This window comes from Loxodonta africana, unplaced genomic scaffold (assembly GCF_030014295.1).
Source record: "Loxodonta africana isolate mLoxAfr1 unplaced genomic scaffold, mLoxAfr1.hap2 scaffold_126, whole genome shotgun sequence".
Classification (NCBI taxonomy): Eukaryota; Metazoa; Chordata; class Mammalia; order Proboscidea; family Elephantidae; genus Loxodonta; species Loxodonta africana.
Window position 1 is genome coordinate 268,881 of NW_026974887.1, and position 19,548 is coordinate 288,428.

Consider the following 19,548-nt stretch of genomic DNA (forward strand, 5'->3'; position numbering starts at 1 on the left):
CCCAGTGCCCCACATCTTTGAGCTCCAGTGAGATCCTGTTCTTAGTCACTAGATTAGCAGAGGAGCTGAAAGACTGAAATTCCGTGTTTTAAGGCAACTTGGGCTTCAAACAGTCACTTATTGCTAAAGTCATATTTCTCTGTGTTAATTTATGATCCTTAACTCAAATCCGGAGTTTGGAGCTCATTTTGATAACTCCTCATTAGTCTGCATAGACTAGATTCTGCTCACAGTCAGTGATGACAATGGAGGAAACAAAGTCCCTAGCCCAGAGGAGGGACTGCTCCCCATATTTGGGGAAATGCCCCTGGGAAGCATCGGCGAGGTGCACTTTGGCCTCTGTGGCTTTGCCTTCTGCTCCTGGAATTGCACCCTGGGGGCCTCCATATGCAGACCCAGAGTCCGTGGGTGACCACAGCTCCCCCGTTCTGGGTCATCGTCCGGACACACGTTGCGATATGCTTCCTGCCCTCCTTTCCAGCATAAGCGCTGCGATCACAAGTGGCAGAACCAGTTCTCAGGTCCAGACCCTAGACCTTGCCCTCCTCGGCCTTAGGCTTCCCCTAGTCCTGGTGGAACCTGCAAGCCTGGCGGATGCGAGGTTAGCACCCGGCTGGGTGGGCTTGGGCCTGTCTCAAAAGGCTCATGGCGCACGCAGGTTCCTCCTCCTTGGAGCCTGTGGGCTTGCGGTGGGCAGCCCGGCATCTCCTGCCTCCCTCGGGCGCCCTCTCTGGGCAGCAGCTCCCCTCCCCCTACCCCACCAACCACCCAACAGTCGCACTGCCTGCTTTCTGCTTCTAGAAGCGCGTTCTTTTGATGCACACATGCAGCACACACAGAAGCTCAGTTGGATTACAGACTTGAACCTGAAACGCACAACTTTAAAACTACTAGACTGGGGGGGGTGGGTATTGGCAGTGAAAAAAGGAAAAAAAAAATAAGAAAGAGAACAATTACAAAAAAAGTATTAGAAGACTGTATCCTCACATTATGGACTCAAGAAGGTTGCGGATAAACAACTGCATAGATAGCATACTGTTGTCTCTTTGCAAATAAGTCTTAAATGAGGGAATTTGGTACCGGGAAGAGTTGCAGAGCCTGACTTTGGGGAAATCTGGGATTGATGAATTGCCTTGCATGAGGCTACAAGCCCTGATAATCAATATTTGAAGATGAGATTCGAGCAACCTAGAACATGCATCAGAATTTTTTCTAAGTAAATTAGCACCAGAAGATGCCTTTAACCACTAAATAAAATGGGTCAGTAGTTCAAGATCTCCCTACAAAGAAAATGGCAGACCTAGATCGTTTCCAGTCAGGTTCCAGCAAACATGCAAGAAACAGTCATTTTAATCTTGTACATAGTCAACAGAGATTAGAAAACCATGAGATACTCCCCTAACTTGATCCTTAAGCCTAGTTTAAAAATGATAACAAATTTTAGAGAAGGATGGTAGAAGAAGAGTTAGAGGACAAGCACACTCAGTAACTGAAATGCAAAACCCTACGTAAGATGCCAGCAAAGGAAATCCAGCAAAGTATAAACCACGTAACATGCCATGATCAAGGCGGTTTATTGTAGGCATACAAATTTGAGTGAACGTTAAAGATTTAGTAATTTCACTCACCACATGCATAGGTGAAAGAAGCGAAGACATATGCTCACCTCAAGAGATGGGGGCAAAGCAGGTTGATAAAATCCAATCACACGGAGAGATAAGGACTAGGAGCAAATATAGAACAGAAAAGGAGTTCCCGAACGTGGAAAACTACAACTAGCATGATAGTTCATGGTGACGTGTGGGACATTCTCTTTAAAATTAATAAACAATAAAATAAGGGTGCTTCTATCATTACTTTTATTAAACATTGAACACCGGAAGTGTAAGCTAGTACAAAAAGAGAAAAAGTATAAATGCTATTCATAGATTATAGGACTGTCTCCATTGAAAACTGTAGAAAATAATGGAATTAATAGTAATCATAAATAAAAAATAAATTGAAATTTCAATGCATCAGCATCAAGCTGACTCTGTCATAGCTCTTAGGTGAAAGCAAAGGACACTGATAGGGAAAGAGCAGGTTTGGGTGGTCTAGACCAAGGAGGGAAGAAAATTATTCTGCACTGGGCTGAACTTATAAGAACGGGTATGTGTGTTAGCTACCTAGTCCCTCCATAACAAAAAATAACACAACTGGGTGGCTTTAAAGAACAGAAATTTATTTTCTCACAGTTTAGCAGGTAGTCGTTCGAATTCAGGGCATGGCTGTAGTGGGAGGTCCTTCCTTGTCTACCTCAGCTTCTAGTAGATGCCAGCAATCATTTGTGTTCCTGGCCTTCTAGAAGCATCTGTCTTCTTTGTCTGTCTTCCTTTTCACCTGTTTGTGTCTGTGTGTATTCTGCTCCTTTTATAACTAAGAAGAGTTAGGCTTAGGACCCACCCTACATTGGTATGACCTCATTCACATAATAAAAGCAGGCCCCCTCTTTCCTAACAAGGTCAGATTTACAGGTACAGGGGTTAGGATTTCCACATACATTTTGGAGGGACACAATTCAATCCCTAACAGTCGACTTACCAGATATTCTGGATTGAGAGTACTCGCATGAACAGCTGAGAGTGGTTCCAATTCTTTGCTACATTTGTTGGCTGAAACTTGTCTCAATGGTCACCCAAAGGAATGCTGGAGCAATTTATTGTGTAGGACCTGGCCAACCATTCCTAATCACATCCATTGTGTGGAAAAACACACAATCCCATCACCAAAGCCTTGAGAAATTCATGGATAAGAAAAGAATGGTGGTTGGAACCAAGAATTGTTTCATAGCCTAGATAACATGGTGTAGGTGTTAGATATTCACATGGAGATGTCAGGTAATAAAACTTCACCCCACACGGAGATGTCAAGGATAATACCAACAGCTAATGTTCATTGAGTACCTACACTGGTGCCAGGCACTCCTGTGCTTTTCCTTTCATGTTTGCTTTCATGATGGCCATATGAGGAATGTATCATTATAATGCATAAAGAGGTCAATACAGAGAGTTAGGCTGACATTTGAATATATGAGTCTGGACCCAGGAGGAGTTTGAATGGATGGAGGTATAAACCTCACGTCCTTAGCTACAAATAGACAGCAGTGAACTCACTGAGGCATCCTAGAGGGAGGGTGTCAACAGAGAGAGGAGCAGGCACCAAGCCCAAGGGTACTCGGGTATCTAGAAGCCTGCCAGGTGAACAGCAGCCAACAAGCCTCTCTGAAGTCCAGTGTGGTTCCTGGAGGGTTGTCTGTCCTTGCTCTCAGCTGCATTTCCCCAGTGCTCCTCCCACCTGCACTGGGTTGTCCCCTTCATGACGACAGGGACAGTGTGTACCTTTCACCACTGTATCTGCATAACATAGACTATTTCTGGCCCATGGAATATACTGACTGAAAGAAAAATAAACAAACGATAAGTACGTAAAATCCTTCGTAGTTGATACCTTGGGATACATTAAGGGGCTTCATGAGTAAGAGGGAGAAAAACTGATCAGGGCTGCTTCTGAGACCATCTCTTAGGCGTAAAGAGTGTTAAACAATAATTAAACAAAGAGATTTAATGACAGAGATGTATGTTAAAAAGATGTAAGTATACGTTGAAGATTACTAGAAACATGCACATTTATTATTGCAACTATAGTCAAATCGTTAAAAAACATATACTACATGCACACAGAATATTATAAAGTAATTTAATGCCCTCATTAAAAAAAAAAATTTATCATGAGAAAAGACTAATGATGAATGAAAATATCAGGATATAATATCCGTGTTAATATACATAAATGTGTGCGCTAATACACACATGAAACCAGTTGCCACTGAGTCAGTTCTGATTCATGATGACACCACTGTACCAGAGTAGAACTGTACTCCATAGGGGTTCCAATGGCTGAGTTTTCGGAAGTAGGCTGCCAGACCTCTCTTTCACAGCAATTCTGGGTGGACCTGAACTCCAACTTTCTGTCAGCAGCTCAAGATATTAACCATTTGCATCAACCAGAGACTCTAATACGCATACATGCCAATGTAAGTAAGATAACAGACATATCGGAACGTTAATAATTTATTCTATGCATTACGTATGTTTTCTTGTTATTTATTGCATACTTTCCCATTGCTTCCAAGTTTTTGAGGAATAGAATGTACTTCTGGAAAAATTCATGAGAGATTTTTAAGTAATGAAATAATTAACAGAAACAGAATGAGTAAATCTGTGGCAAGGCAGCCCATGAACCCAAGATTACAGTAACACTGGTATGAAAAGGAGAATTGTGGAGTCCTGAAGCTCAGTGGTCCCATGCATGCATCAGGAAAGAGGGAAGAGCAAATAAACAAGGAGAAAATACAGTGAGCCAGAGGAGTGGGAGCCCTCTGTTGTGGGCACAGTTTTCTCATGAAACTTTAGATGGACACAATGGGTGGGATTATCCACTTCCATCACACAAACATTTTTATTACCCTTGATTTTAACGGAACTATGTTATAAAAACAAATGATAAAATAAAGTATAATAAAAGAATAAATCTCATAGTGGACTACTATCATTTTCCCCAGCCACTGAGGAGGGCAGGAGACACACACAGGAAAGAAGATGGAGCAGTGTGAAGAATCATGCCTAGGGAAGTAGGCAGCCGTGCAGGACCAACTGGAAGAAATGGCACATTTTTTCTGAGACCTACTCCAGCTCATAACAAATTATGGATAACATGGGGAAGAATGAGATTTCCAGGACACTTAATTGTTCTCATGAGAAACCTGTACATAGAAAAAGAGGCAGTCATCTAAACAGAACAAGGAATACTGCATGGTTTAAAGTCAAGACAGGTGTGCATCTCCATTGTATCCTTTCACCATACCTATTTGACCTGTATGATGAGCAAATAATCCGAGAAGCTGGGCTGTCTGAAGAAGAATAAGGCGTCAGGATTGGAGGAAGACTCATTAATAACCTGAGATATGCAGATGATACAATCTCGCTTGTTGAAAGTGAAGAGGCCGTAAAGCATTTACTGAAGAAAATCAAAGACTACAGACCAACAGCCTAACAACAGGACCAATAAGCAACATCATGACAACGGAGAAAATGTTGACATCACTAAGGGCTTCATTTTACTTGGATCCACAATAAACACCCACGGAAGCAGCAGTCAAGAAATCAAACGACACATTGCATTGGGCAAATCTGCTGCCAGAGACCTCTTTAAAGTGTTCAAATGCACAGATGTCACCTTGAAAACTAATGTGCGCCTGACTCAAGCCATGGTGTTTTCAGTCACCTCATACGCACACGAAAGGTGGGCAATGAATAAGGAAGACTAAAGAAAAATTGAAGGCACTGAATTACGGTATTTGCAAAGAATATTGAATATACCACGGACTGCCAAAAGAATGAACAAATCTGTCTTGAAAGAAGTACAGCCAGAATATTCCTTAGAAGCAAGAATGGCGAGGCTTCATCTCACATATTTTGGACATGTTGTCAGGAGAGATCAGTCCCTGGAGAAGAAAGTCATACTTGGTAACAAGTGGCCACAACAACCAGCTCAAACATAACAACGACTGTGAAGGCGACAATAGGTAGTTTAACATACATTTTGACCCATACGAATTAAAATTTAAACAATTATTTCATGCCTTTTTGTAGCGGTTTCAGAATATACAATTAAAATAAATGTAAACAATTAACAGAAAAAATCTCTGAAAATAAAATTTAATTTTTTTAAGTCACTGCTCCATAGCCCAAATCTAAATGGCTTGATATAAAGCACTGGTATTTGTGATTCACAAAAAGCAGGTGCCAATTCCTGAACTGAAGTGACAGGAGAAACTCCCCATGCTGTTAGAGCCCTGAGTATGGGCCCTAATCCAATAATCTGTCCTCATTAATTCCTTTTCATTTCATCTCTGTGAAAGAGGGGAGGGAGAAGGTGAGAGAGGGTTACATGTGCCTATTCTGTTCTTTAGCATCTAGTTCACTGCCAGGAACAACTATTCATAAGAGGCTACAAAACATTAAAGTACAAATAAGGAGGAAAACCTCCTAGTATATATATGTATTAGGTGGCACAAAGAGTTAAGTGCTCAGCTACTAACTGAAAGGTTGGCAGTTTAAATCCACTCAGTTGCCTTGGAAGAAAGGCCTGGCAATCTACCTCCAAATGGTTACAGCTATTGAAAACCGTATGGAGGGCAGTCCTACTCTGAAAACTCACGGGGTCGTCATGAGTGAAAATCTCCTCAACGGCAACTGGACTGGTAATCTATATATGGCATAAATGTTGGGAAAATTAGTTTCTGAACATATACACGGCATACAGAATACACTGCACATTAGTATTATGTGCCAAAACCCACTGTCATCAAGTCGATTCTAACTCATAGTGACCCCAAAGGACAGAGTAAAACTGCCACATAGGGTTTCCAAGGCTGTAAGTCTTCACTGAAGCAGACTGCCACATCTGTCTCCTGCAGAGAGGCTGGTGGGTTCGAACCACTGACCTTTCAGTTAGCAGCCAAGTTCTTTAGCCACACAGCCACTAGGGCTCACTGCTGTCATGTACAGTGATTACATAAGCAAATTCTGAAACAAACTGCCTGGGTTTAAATCCTAACTCAATCTATCAGCTGGTTGATCTGGGAACGTTACTTTACCTCTCACTGCCTCAGTTTCCCATTTCTAAAATGAGTCTTATTCAAAAGGTTGTTACGCAGGTTAAATAAAACACACAAGGCACTTAGAAAAAGGCCTTACACACAGAATGAACACAATAAATGTTAGCTTTCATAATTATCAAGGGAATACAAACAGCTTAGTTGAAGAAACTTCCATTGAGAAATAGTTGCGTTCCAAAATTCATGTGTAAAGTCATTTACATCAACTGTTAAAGTTGTATGTTTAGATTCAAGTGATTACTGAGGTATGATCTTGAACAGAGTTCAGGGGACTATACAGGCTGACTCTGCATGCCCTTCTCCTGCACATCCATTCCATCTCCCTTGGAGCCCAGACATCATGTTATCAATTAAACCCCTCCCACACTGGTGGTGTAGTGTTTAAGAGCTATGGCTGCTAACCAAAAGGTCATCAGTTCAAATCCACCAGGCGCTCCTTGGAAAGTCTATGGCACAGTTCTGCTCTGCCCTATTGGGACGCTATGAGTTGGAATAGACTCAGTGGCAATGGGTTTTTAATGGGTATGAGTTAACTGTTCAGTGCTTAAAGACATACCCAAAGCAACCACGAACACAAAAGTATAGTAAAAAGTTCTTATTTCAGAATAGCAAAACCTTTTTCTAACACAGTGGTGAATTAGGGTGGACTGTGTATCAAGAGGAGGCCTGGTGGCATAGTGGTTAAGAGCTCAGCTGCTAACCAAAAGGTCAGCAGTTCGAATGCACCAACTAGTCCTTGGAAACTCTATGAGGTAGTTCTACTCTATGCTATAGGGTCTCTATGAGTTAATATCAACTAGGGTCTGTACGGGTTGGAATCAACTTGATGGTGACAAGTTTGATTTGGTTTGGATTAAATTATGACCCTAAAAAACGTGTGTTTCAACTTAGTTAGGCCATGATTCCCACTATTGCCTAGTTGTCCTTCATTTTGTGATTGTAATTTTACTTTAAGAGGATTAGGGTGGGATTGTAACACCACCCTCACTCAGGTCACCTTTCCCTGAGGTGTGGCCTGCACCACCTTTTATCTCGCAAGAGGTAAAAGGAAAGGGAAGCAAGCGGAGAGTTGGGGTCCTCAGACTATCAAGAAAGCAGCACCAGGAGCAGAGCATGTCCTCTGGACCCAGGGTCCCTGCACCTGAGAAGCTCCTTGACCATGGGAAGGATAAGGACAAGGACCTTCTTCCAGAGCCGAAAGAGAGAGAAAACTTTCCCTTAGAGCTGATGCCTTGGACTATTAGCCTACTTTAATGCGAGGTATTAAATTTCTCTTGGTTAAAGCCATCCACTCATGGTATTTCTGTTACGGCAGCACTAGATGATGAAGACAGTGGGTAAAGGTGGAAGGGGTGGATGAAGGACAAAAAAAGAAAAATGGACAACAAGAGAAATATAAGAATTCAGAGAACTGTGAAAATTTAATTCCTGAATATACTTTCTTTCTCCTCCCTGTAACTGTAAGGACTTTTCTCATATACAGCATATATAAGTAAATCCTTGCAATATTTAAAACACTTAGATTTTTGTAAAACTCATTCTCTGAAAACTCATGGTGGCCCCATTAATTTGTGGCTTAAAAACAACTCAGAACTAAAAAGAAGCATAAATAAATAAATAAAGGCACTGCTGTCATTTGCGGGTGATGTTCTTTTCCTGCTATCCACAACCCACACACTTGGGAGTTAATTTTCCAGGGTCAGTGTTCACAGACCATCCTCTTTCTCTCACCCCCACCCCACCACCCTTAATTATTTAGAAAAGGCAGGGCCAGTCAGTGCTCCAAACATCAAGATTTCTCTCTAAAATGCCAACTCGCACTTGGGGAGCAGGCTACATTCTCAGCTATCAGCAATTCCACTAGCCCCTGCAGACAAGGAACATGTCTCCACTGAACTGCTCGTTGTAATTAAAAAAAAAAAAAAAGTAAAAAACTGTTTCTTAAAACCAGAAAAAAAAAAAAACAGGCATTTCCCTATTACCCACCCACCCCACTCTCCCACACCGAGTGCTCCCCTCACCACACACACACTCAAATATTTCCTACCAAGGGTGTGTCCCAAGCACGGGGTCTGGCTCCGCTCTTCTTTTACACCCCTTGGAGGCCTCTGGAGAAACCATACCTTTGGTTGGCAATTCCCTGAACCCTGCCTATTCAAGCTGGCACTTATTCAAAAAGGCAGGTGAGTCTTCAAGTCAGGTTTTTAAAAGGAGTTTAAGAGGAGCCAGGTGATATGCTTACTCACCCTCAAGTTTCTCAAAGGTAATAATTTCTTGAGATGTTTACAATGTCTCAACTATGGGTTAATTAAATCCCTTAGGATGGTGGGCATAGGAAAATCCTGCATCTCAATGCCCCCCACTTTGAAAAAAAAGAGGGGGAATCTCCAAAATTACAAATTTGAATTTCTACATACTTGATTGAACTAAGGAGTAAGTTCCTCATGTGTGTTATTCTTGGTTTGAGCTTGGTGGTGCAGTGGTTAAGAGCTCAGCTGCTAACCAAAAGGTCTGCTGTTTGAATCCAACAGCTGCTCCTTAGAAATCCTATGGGGTAGTTCTACTCCGTCCTATAGGGTTGCTAAGAGTCAGAATTCACTGGATGGCAATTGGTTTGTTTGTTTTTCAATCTTTGGCTGAAAGGTAGACTTTGTTATCAATTTATTAAATCAACTGGTAATTTGCTGGATATTTCTCATACAGGAACTTATGATGTCTTCAAATCCAGCCAATCAGGTTTAGGAAGAGAGAAACTTCTCTACCTTAGCCTCCCTGCCACTCCCACACCTTTTTCATTGATTTCCATGCCCTGTTTAAGTAACATCACTCATCACTTCTCACTGTCTAGGTTATCTGACCCAATTCATGGCAGTCAATTCCACCTGAGCCCTAGGATACCCTCATTTACATACTCTGCCCTGTTCCTTCACCAATGGCTGACCTCACATCTCCCCTTGAATGTCTACTAGGCATCTGAAACTTAATGTGGTTCAAATAAAATTCTTCGTCCAAGTGTCTTATCTACCTCCCAGTCTTCCTTATCTCAGCAAATGTTCTCACTATCCTCTGGATTGTTCAGGACAAAAACCTAGAAATCATCCTTGATTTCTCTCCTTTATTCAAATCTTGCATCCAATCCATTGACACATATTCTGGACTCTTGGCGCTACCTTAAAATAAATCCTGACTCTATCCACTTCTCACTACCTCCACCTTACAGCCACCATCATCTCTTGGTGAAAACTGGACTCCGTGCCACCGATCTTCCCTCTTACAGTCTACATAACAGCATCACCTCAGTGGCTTCTCATGGCAATTAGGAAAAATTCCCAAATCCTTCCCATGGTCTTTCATGATGCGGGGCTTGCCCACCATACTAACCTCATTTCCTAACAGTCTTCCCTCGGTTCACTCCACACTAGCCATGACTTATTTCCTGAGCTTCCTCAAAACATGCCAGAACACTTGGTTATTAAAGGGCCTCAGAAACAACTCTTTCCTTTATTGGCAATATCCTCCCTCCAGAACTTCATACAGCTATTCTCTCCTTTGATATAGGTCAGTTATCTCCTCAAATATCCTGATCCCATAAGCCTTTACTAACTATTAATCTAAAACAGCTCACCCCACTCATTCCCTCACATGCAACTCTGTCTTATTTTCAAAATATTTAGCTCTCCTTGACATTTTTTGTTAATTATTACCTGTAAATGTATTTTTTGTGGTTGAGAATATATGCAGCAAAACATACACCAACTCAACAGTTTCTACCTGTACAATTTAACGACATCGGTTACATTCAAGTTGTGCAACCATTCTTACCCTCCTTTTCTGAGTAGTTCCTCTGTCATTAGCATAAACCCACTGCTCCTTAAGGTTCCTATCTAATCTTTTCAGTAGCTGTTGGCAATCTGATGCCATATAGACAGTTCTTAAAAGAGCATATGCTCAAGGTAGACCATTTTTATTAGTTAAGTAGCTAATGTTCTGGAGCCCTCGTGGCACAGTGGTTAAGTGATACGGTAGCCAAGCAAAAGAAGAGCAGTTTGAATCCACCACCTGCACCTTGGAAACCCTATGCGGCAGTGCTATTCTGTCCTACAGGGTCTCTGAGTCGGAATCAACTCAATGGCAACAGTATGGTGTTTTCTTTTTTATACTTCAGTTTTAAGATGATTCAAGGGAAGGCTTTTGGTGTAATGTTTAAAGATTATCTCACGGCAATAGTTTCAGGAGTTCATTCACCCTCAATGGCTCCAAAAAGTCTAGGGTTCATGAGAATCTGAAATTCTGTTCTGCATTTTCCCCCTTTTGATCAGGGCTTTGCTATGGACTCTTTGATCAAAATGTTCAGCGACAGTAGCCGGGAACCTTCTGGTTCTTCTGGTCTCATGGCATGCTAGATGTTCTTTTAAAAAACATGAGTGGATGCTGGAGGTTATCAAATACTTATTTTATTACACCTATTAGTATAACCACATTTATTTTTCCTGTACATATGGCAAATTATACTGATTCATTTTTGAATGTTAAACTAACCTTGAATTCTTGGGATAGACCCAACTTGGTCATAATATATTCTTCTTTAGAGTATTGCTGGATTTGTTTTGCCTATTTATTTTTATATTTTGCATCTATGTTCATCAGTGACATTGGCCTGTAATTTTCCCATCTTGTGCTGCTCTTGTCAGGTTGTGGTATCAATATTCATTCTACAAGCTTTATAAAATGAGTTTGGGTATATATTTCATTTTATATTGAAGAATTTGTGAAGTATTTCTTGAATATTTGGCAGAATTTGCAGGAAAAGCCATCTGACATGAAGTTTTCTTTCTGAGAATAGTTTGAGCTCCAATTCAATTCTATTAACAACTGTGGAATTACTTTTGCTTCCTGTTTCTTCTTGAATCGTTGTTATTAACTTACATGGTATGATACGTTTGCCTACTTTACCTAAATTTGCAAATTTATTAGCTAATATGGTTCATAACATTCTCACATTATCTTTAAGTTCTGCAAGATCTGCAGTCATTTTCTTTCTAATTCCTGATATTCGTTATTTATACCTTCATTCTTTTTCACTTGATCAATCTTGCCTAAAGTTTGTCAATTTTACTAGCATTTTCTAAGAATTAACTTTAGTCTTCGTTGATCGTCTGTTGCATGTATCCAATCATTAATAGAAACAAAAATTCCTATGAATGTTTGTTTCTGTTTTTTTCCCAACATTTTGAATGGATGTTTAACTCACTTATTTTTCAAAATTTGTTCTTTCCAATTATATTTTTAAGGCTATAAGTTTCCTATATTATATTGTCTGTACTGCACCAATTTTTATATGTACTATGTTCATAATTGTTCACTTCAAAATATATTCTAATTTTCATTATGATGTCTTTTTTAATGCCTAGTATTTTAAAATATCCAAGCACATGGAGATTTTGTATTTTCTTTTTCTAAGATGGTTTTTTTTTTTTAATTATGCTGTACTTACACAGTATCCTCTATATTATTGCAGACTCTTGAAATTTGTTGAGACTTGCTTTATAACACAGTATACAGTTAATTTTTATAAACACTATGTATGTGCATGAGATGAATGTATATTCTTTAGTGGTTAGATAATGCACACACATACACATATATCAATTTGGTATTTTTATACATGTTAAATCTTCTGTATCCTTGACAATTTATGGACTTCTATGTTTCTGAGGGGTGTGTTAAAAATCTATTATGATGCATGATGTCAAAAGGAGCCCCAGTAGTGCAGTGGTTAAGCACTCAGCTGTTAAACCTTTTGATTTGATCCACCAACTATTCCACAGGAGAAAGATATGACAGTTTCCTTCCATAAATATTACAGCCTTAGAAACCCTTTGGAGAAGTTCTACTCCATCCTATAGTCACTATGAGTCAGAATTGACTCAACAGCACATAAGAAAAAATGTATGATGTGATGGAAACTGAGCAGTACGAAGGTATAAGAATTGAACCTACATCCAGGGTCAAAGGATGAAGGACAGAGAAAACAGCAGAGACATCCAAAAGCTTGGAAAAAAGGGGGCTGAGAGGACAATGGTTGGTGGTTTAAGGGCTTTGAAGGGCTACCACATATACTGAAGAATCTGAAGTGCAATATTCTTGCCTAAGGATGAAGACATGCTCATAAAGATCCTGACAAAGCTTTAGGCTTGCACCTCTGGCTGATCTTTGGGCTCCACGGGGGCAGGAAGTGAAGGCTAAGGCAGAGTTTTAGGTGCTCTTGCTTAGCACTGAAAGAACACCCCAGTTCAGAGCCAATCTGCAAAGACTGGGATAATGTTACTTTTTCTTTTTGGCTACAAGCATTTAAAGAAATCACTGTCAGGTCATGAACTGACTGCTGTCATAACAGAACAGAACTTCAGTGTCCACACATGAGAAGACATACAATCTTTGCAGAACTAGTTTGGAAACATCACTAAGCAAATGGATGACTGGCCCTCAACAATTAAAAAAAAAAAAAGCAAACCCTAATGACTGGAGGGACTCTGATTTCCAGAGTTACATTATAATATTTAAGATATCCAGTTTTCAACACACTATTTTAAGTCATAAAAGGAAAAAGAAAAGGATGGTTCATTTGTTAAGAAGAAAGAAAGAAGAGAATGAACACAAAGCATCCCTAAGGAAACACAGATATTGGGATTACTAGACAAAGATTTTAAACCAATTGTCTTAAATTTCCTCAAAGAGCTAAAGAAACCATAGACAAAAAAAAAAAAAAAAAAGAAACCAAGAGAAGAATGTATGAACAAGTAGAAAATATTAATAAAGAAATATTATACAAAAGAACCAAATAGAAATTATAGAGCTGAAAAGTAGAATAGCTGAAATAAAATTTTCATTAGAGGAGCTCAACAGCAGATTTGAGCAAGAAAGCAGGAAAATGTAAACTTGAAAAAGCACAACTGAAATTGTTCTAACTGAGGAGCGTAAAGGAAAAAGAATGAAGAAAATGAACAGAGCCTAAGGGACCTGCGGGACAACATCAAGCATACCAATATACTCATTAAGGAGTCCCAGAAAGGAAAGAAAGATGAAAGGACAGAAAGAATATTTGAAAACGTAATGACTGGAAGTCTCCCAAATGTCATCTAGATATCCAAGAAGCTCAATAAACTCAAAGGACAATAAATACATAGATATCCACAGAGAGACATAATCAAAATGTCAAAAGACGAAGACAGAAACTTGAAAGTAGCAAGAGATAAGTGACCCCTAATGTACAAGAAGAGAGTCTCAACAAGTTTAACTGTTGATTTTTCATCAGACACCATTGAGATGAGAAAATAGTGGGATGATGTATTTAAGATACTGGAAAAAAAATACAGAAACAAAACTATGAACCAAGATGTCAGTATCTAGCAAAACTATCTTTCAAAAATGAAGGGGAAATTAAGACATGCCCAGATACACAAAACCTGAGGGAGTGTGTTAGCAGCAGAACTGCCTTATGAGAAATGCTACAGGGAATCATTCTGGCTGGCATGGAAGGACACTAGACAGTAACTGGAAGCCATAAAAAGAAACAAAGACTCCGTAAAGGTAACTACTTAGATAAAACAAAGTCAGTAATATTTTTATATCACGCCTCTTTTTTTCATATGTGATTTAAAGCACGAATGCATAAAAATACTTACACATCTCTCTTAATGGACACACAATGTATAAAGATGCAATTTTTGTACCAGCAACGTAAGTAGGGGAGGTAACTGAGCTGAATAAAAGCAGAATTTTGTATACTGTTGAGGCTAAATTTGTATTAATTAAAAGAAGATTGTTATAAATATAAGATATTAATTGTAATCCTCATGCTCACCACTAAGAAGTTAAAAAATATAAGGAAAGGAAACAAGGAGAGGATCAAAATTGTACACTTGAAAAAAAATCAGTCAAACACAAAAGTGGACAGTAGTGAAGAAAATGAGAAACAAAATACGTATATGACCTACTATTACAAAGTAGAAGATATAAGTCCTTCCTTATCATGAATTGCTTTAAATATAAATAGATTAAATTCACAATTGGGATCATTAAAGTTGTGTGTTAACTTTGTTGGACCATGATTCTCAGTGCTTTGGCAGTTATGATGTAGTTTAGCAGTCGTAAAACGATGCAATCACTTCCATGATGAGATGTGATATAACGTGATTACCTCCATGATGGGATCTGCTGTGAGTAGCCAATCAGATGTAAGGGAGTTTCCTCAGGGGTGTGGACTGCATCCAATATAGGTGGACTTTCTGGCAAGGCTCTTGAGCTTTTGCTCACTCTGAATCCTGCAGCTGGCTCCTCTTCATCTGATCTCAAGTTTTTGGGACTTGAACTCTCAGCTTACCTTCCAATTTTGGGATTCATCAGCCTCCGCAGTCTGTGAGCCACGGGCTGCCAGCTTACCTGCCGATCTTGAGATTTGTCAGCCTTTGCAGCCTGTGAGCCACAGACCTGTTGTATGACCTGCAGATCTTCAGTTCTGCAGTCCCTGCATCTATGTGAGTCAGGAGAAGCCACCAGGCTGACCCATGGACTTGAGACTTACCAGCCTCTACAGCCTCGGGAGCCATTTCCTTGATATAAATCTATTTATATATAAATACATACATATATATACATCACTGGTTTTGCTTCTCTAGAGAACCCAGCCTAAGATACCAATTAAAAGACAAACACTGGCAGAATGAATAAAAAAATCATTCAATTGCTATCAAGCTGATCTGACTCATGGTGACCCCTCGCCCCATGTGTGTCAGAGTAGTAGTGACACACAAGTGTGTCAGTTCAACGGCTAATTTTTCAAAAGTAGATCGCCAAGCCTTTCTTCCGAAGTGCCTCTGGGTGGACTCAAACCTTCAACATTTTGGTTAGCAGCTGAATGCATTAACCGTTTGCACCTCCCAAGGACTCTATGTTTATTTCTGTATTACTTGTCTTTATACTATATACATACACACACACATAGACATCCATGAGTGGTTCATACAGATGCTTTGGACTTCGACTAGCAGGGCTCTATTAATTATTGATAGAAAAGTACTGATACCAATTACAAATGCGTATTTGTCCATTTCCCCTTTCAGATTCATTAGTTTTTGTATTTTGGAGCCCTGTTGTTAAATATGTACACATTTAGGATGGTTGTATCTTTTTGGAGAAGTGAACCTTTATTATGTTATGTCCCTACCTATTCCCAATAATACTCCTTTTTCTGAAGTATAATTTGTCTGATATTAATATAGTACTGCAGTAGAACTGGATAATTTTCAACCATTTCAAGAGGTAGCATAAGATCAAGAACTGATGGTATAAAAGGAAGAAATCGAAGCTGCATTGAAGGCATTGGTGAAAAAACTATCCTCTCTCCACCATCTTCACTAACTCTGACACCAACTGTCCCTCACACAGCACTCCCTACTTCTCTGCTGGGTTCAATAATTCATTGCAACGGCCACACAGAGCTCACAGTCCATATTCATGATTATGGGGTTTATTAGGGAAGTAACAGTTATAACTCGGGCTCAAAGACACTCAGGATACAGTTCTTCTATCAGGACAGCCTCTTCCCTCCTGTGCTCATAGGTGTGCCTCTGCCTGGCCTTGGGCCTCTCTCCAAAGGCACTCAGCTTTCCTTCTCCCTGGGCCAGCATCTCCTATAGCCGGGTCCCTGTTGCTTGGTCTCTCCTGCCATGGCATCTTACCGTCTTCAGGGTTACAGCTTCCTCTCTCTATCTCAGTCTCCTGCTTCTAGGAGCTTCTCAGTGCAGGGATCTCAGGTCCATAATATATGCTCAGCTCCTGGCTGTTCTTCCTTGATGGGAGTTGAATCCTCCTCTTTGCTCTGGAACTGGTTCTCTTTGAAGGGAAAACTAAACAATCCCCTTGGTGAGCCACAATTACCCTATCACACAGTCCTGCCCAAGCACCAGGGTGGATGTTATAAGACCATGGCTAGGAAGGCCACACAAAGTAAACAATCACATCACAGTACCTTGGACTCATTTTTCGAGTGAAGTATCAAAAATCCCATCGGAACGGATTGGTAAAGAACATAATCAATGGCAAGAACATTTTCATAATTATGTTTTCTGTATTTGGAAGAAATCTATAGCACTATTCTTATTTTGCCAATTCACAGGGATCACAGAGATTAGTGGTAGATATTGCAGTACCAGAAAACTCTCTGGTGAAACAGTCTGTGAGCAGTCTTACAAACGTGGATATTCCACCACAGTCAAAAGAATGACGTTACATTAATCATCAAAGAGAACATTTCAAGATCTAGCCTGGAGTACAATGTTGCCACTGATAGGCTAAAATCCATACACTTACAAGGAAGACCAGTTTATATGACTCTTCAAATTTATGCACCAACCACCAATGCCAAAGACAAAGAAATTGAAGATTTTAAACAACTTCTGCAGCCTGAAATTGATCAAACATGCAATCAAGATGCATTGATAATTACTGGTCATTAGAATGTTAAAGTTGGAAACAAAGAAGGAAAAGTAGTTGAAAAATACAGCATTGCTGATAGAAATGATGCCAGAAATCTCATGACAGAAGTTTGCAAGACCAGTGACTCATCCACTGCAAATATTTTTTTTCAACAACATAAACGGCAGCTATACACGTGGACTTTACCAGATGGAATACACGGGAATCAAACTGACTACACCTGTGGAAAGAGAAGATGGGAAAACTCATATCATCAGTCAGAACAAGGCCAGGGATCGATTGTGAAACAGACTGTCAATTGCTCATATGGGAGTTCAAGTTGAAACGGAAGAAAAGTAGAATAAGTCAAAAAGGGCCAAAGTATGACCTTGAGTATATCTCACCTGTATTTAGAGACCACCTCAAGAATACATTTTATGTGGTAAACACTAATGACTGAAGACCAGGTGAGTTGTGGAATGACATCAAGGATATCACACATGAAGAAAGCAAGAGGTCCTTTAAAAGACAGGAAAGAAAGAAAAGACCATAATGGATGTCGGAAGAGACTCTGAACGTTGCTCTTGAATGTCGGGTAGCTAAAGGGAAATGAAGAAATGACGAAGTAATAGAGCTGAACAGAAGATTTCAAAGGGTGGCTTGAGAAGAAAAAGTATTATAATGACATGTGTTAAGATCTGGAGATGGATAACCAAAACGGAAGAACACACTCAGCATTTCTCAAGCTGAAAGAACTGAAGAAAAAATTCAACCCTTGAGTTGCAATACTGAAGGATTCTACGGGTATAATATTAAATGACGCAGGAAGCATCAAAAGAAGATGAAAGTAATACCCACAGTCACTATGCCAAAAAGAATTGGTCGACCTTCAACCATTTCAGGAAGTAGCATATGATCAGAAACCGATGATACTGAAGGAAGAAGTCCATGCTGCACTGAAGGAATTGGTGAGAAAAAAAAGCCTCCGAGAATTGACGGAATACCAACTGAGATGTTTCACCAAATGGATGCAGCACTGGAATCACTCACTTGTCTAATCCCAAGAAATTTGGAATACAGCTACCTGGCCTATGAACTGGAAAGGATCCATATTTACACCTATTCCTAAGAAAGGTGATCCAACCAAATGTGGAAATTATCAAACAATATCATTAATATCACATGCAAGTAATATTCTGCTAAAAATCATGCAAAAGCAGCTGCAGCAGTACATTGACAGGGAACTGCCAGAAATTTAAGCAGGATTCAGAAGAGGACATGGAAGGAGGGATATCACAGCTGATGCCATATTGATTCTGGCCAAAAGCAGGGAATACCAGAAAGATATTTAAACCTGTGTTTTATTGACTATGCAAAGGCATTTGACTGCTTGGGTAATAACAAATTATGGATAACATTGCGAAGAGTGGGAATTCCAGAACACTTAATTGTGCTGATAAGGAACCTGATCAAGAGGTAGATGTTCAAACAGAAAAAGGTGATACTGCGTGGTTTAAAGTCAGGAAAGGTGTGTGTCAGGGTTGTATTCTTTTACAATACTTATTTAATCTGCAAATAATCTGAGAAGCTGGACTTTACCAAGAACACGACATCAGGATTGGAGGAAGACTCATTAACAACCTGCATTTTGCAGATGACACAACCCTGCTTGCTAAAAGATAAGAGGGCTTGAAGCACTTACTGATGAAGATCAAAGACCGCGGCCTTCAGTAGAGATTGCACCTCAACATAAAGAAAACAAAAATCCTCACAACTGGACCAATGAGCAACATCATGATCAACGGAGAAAAGACTGAAGTTGTCAAGGATTTCATTTTATTTGCATCCACAATCGACACCCATGGAAACAGCAGTTAAGAAATCAAAAGATGCACTGCCATCAGGCAAATCGGCGCAAAAGACCTCCAAAGTGTTGAAAAGCAAAGACATCACCTTGAAAACTAAGATGCAACTGATCCAAGCCAAGGTGTTTTCAGTGGCCTCGTATGTGTGGGAAAGCTGGCTGATGAATAAGGAAGACCGTAGAAGAATTGATGCCTTTTAATTGTGTTGGTGAAGAATTCTGAATATACCATGAACTGCCAAAAGAAGGAAAAAATCTATCCTGAAAGAAGTATAACCAGAATGTACCCTAGCCTAGAAGCAAAGATGGCTGGCTAGACTACATCCTACGTACTTTGGACCTGTTTTCAGAAGGAATTAGTCCATGGAGAAGGATATCATGTACTATTTCTTTGGACTATCTAAGACCTGAAGAACAAAATCTCATGGTCCAAATTAACGTTTTTACTTACTAATTTTCAAATGTAGCCCTGGTGGAACAGTGGTTAAGA

The 19,548-nt window shown here is 39.8% G+C and overlaps 1 long non-coding RNA gene across 1 annotated transcript in view; it reads right to left on the reverse strand.

Moving 5' to 3' along the window:
• Positions 1-19,548, reverse strand: part of LOC135229189 (uncharacterized) — a 58,987-nt gene that overhangs the window by 16,955 nt on the left and 22,484 nt on the right. The window lies entirely within an intron of this gene.